The sequence below is a fragment of the Vicia villosa genome, linkage group LG1, assembly GCF_029867415.1.
Source record: "Vicia villosa cultivar HV-30 ecotype Madison, WI linkage group LG1, Vvil1.0, whole genome shotgun sequence".
NCBI lineage: Eukaryota > Viridiplantae > Streptophyta > Magnoliopsida > Fabales > Fabaceae > Vicia > Vicia villosa.
Window position 1 is genome coordinate 214,921,772 of NC_081180.1, and position 2,099 is coordinate 214,923,870.

A 2,099-nucleotide genomic window follows, 5' to 3' on the forward strand; every position below is an offset into this window, starting at 1 on the left:
GATTTTGAAAATAATAGAATATAGTACAAAAATTAGTGGGAAACAAAAGTTAATAATAATTTACCTGTTGTCAGTACAGTCTGAATCCCCGGACTCTGCGCCTGCAAAAGATTTAATTCTGTACCAACTGCGTCAGTACTATTTATCTGCAAATAAGTCTCAAATAAACAGCGTGTTTGAAATGATAAATAGTAATTGGCGTTTGCGTAAGAATGAATTCAACAGCGAGCCAAAATACCGTATAAGAAAAATTCTAAAAACCGAGTGTTCATAAATTAGGATATTTTATGAAATAAAATCCAAGATTATATGAAACTCCCAATTTTTAGGCAGAAGTCTATTGCCTTCTTTCTGAAAAAGGATGCGGGCAAATTTTGGGGTATAACAGAGACGGTCAAAGGTTCAAATCAATAGAGCGAAAGTTTGAGATCTTTAACTGGATAGTAGACATAGGACATTATTTTTAAGGATGGCGAAAGCGTATTAAAACTAATTAGATCTTATTTATTTTCAAAAAGTGTTTTTAAACCCGCACGGGATGGCAAAAGCGTACGTTAGGGATACTAGCATGTTCCGAGTCAACAGAGCGAGAGTTTGAGATTAGGAGATTTAAATAGGTAACAACTTCATAAAACAAGCATTTTATTAATTACGTTGTTTCCAAAAAGCTTTTCTAAATCTAATGGGATGGCGAGAGCGTACATTACGAGTTAGAACGGTAGTCTAAGTCAACAGAGCGAGAGTTTGAGAGGAGGACTTTTAATCAATAGAATTAATAAAGATTTTTAATCGAATTAATATCTTAGCCAATGGACTTTCGGATCACCTAAGTTAAACGAAATACATACTGATATCCGCCTATTATTATATTTCTTAGAATTCACAATCACTTTCCCTTAGAAACAATCGAAAAATATTAGCAGCCTTAGCTTTACATAGTAACCTTAGATAACGGTAGATCGATTCATAGTCCTTGTGGATTCGATATCTTTTAAAACTACACGACACGACTGTGCACTTGCAGTCATCAGATTTATAGACACGTAAAGTCGCGATCAAGTTTTTGGCGCCGTTGCCGGGGACTATTTAAGTCGATATCGTAACTCACTGTTACACCGTAGAGACTAGGGCAATTCTTTCCTGTCTTTTTGAACGATTGTGTGCCAAATACTCGTTCACAAGGAGGAGATTTTATACAATGAATTAACGAGATCGAACGTTTTATTAACGTCAAACATCGAGCTCGCAATCTTCCCAAAGTAGCCCCAATTCTGATTAATCAGGAAATGATATTTACTGATCAAATTAACCAAATCACCCCGAAGTTAGAGATGGCTGCCATTCGTCCTCTTAGAGACTATGCCGCTCCTTCACGCGCTGAACCGCACTCAAGTATCGCACCACCTGCAATTGAGGCAAACAATTTCGAACTGAAACCTTCGCTGGTACAAGCTATTCAACAGAACCAATTCTCTGGAAGCCCTACAGACGATCCTAACCTCCATTTATCCGTGTTCGTGCAATATGCCAACACTGTCAAAGCTAATAACGTTAGTTTCGAAGCTATTCGATTACGTCTCTTTCCTCTCTCCTTGAGAGATAGAGCTAGAGCGTGGCTTCAATCCCTGCCCTCTAATTCCATAACTACGTGGGACGAACTGAAGAGAGTATTCTTAGCTAGATATTTTCCGCCTAGCAAAATTTCTATGCTAAGAGGTCAAATCAACGGATTTACCCAAAAAGATAACGAATCATTCTTCGAGGCTTGGGAACGATACAAGGACATGCTTAGACTATGCCCTCATCATGGACTCGAACCATGGCTGATCATCCATACTTTCTATGGTGGTCTACTTTATAACACGAAAATGACTATAGATGCCGCTGCTGGCGGAGCATTAATGGACAAACCCCATGATGAAGCATAAAACCTCATAGAGAACATGGCACAAAACCATTACCAATGGGGAGGAGAACGAGCCGCTCTAGAGAAAACCCAAACCAAAGGAGGAATGTACGAAGTAAGTGGTATAGACCGCGTAAACGCTAAAGTAGACGCTTTAACTCAAAAGATCAAAAACTTAACCATCACTCCTTCA

At 38.5% G+C, this 2,099-nt stretch overlaps 1 non-coding gene across 1 annotated transcript; it reads right to left on the minus strand.

Moving 5' to 3' along the window:
- Positions 1-1,706: 1,706 nt before the first annotated feature.
- Positions 1,707-1,813, minus strand: LOC131645394 (small nucleolar RNA R71). The gene has a single exon (XR_009297019.1). It is a non-coding gene; the product is annotated as a small nucleolar RNA R71 (small nucleolar RNA).
- Positions 1,814-2,099: the final 286 nt, after the last annotated feature.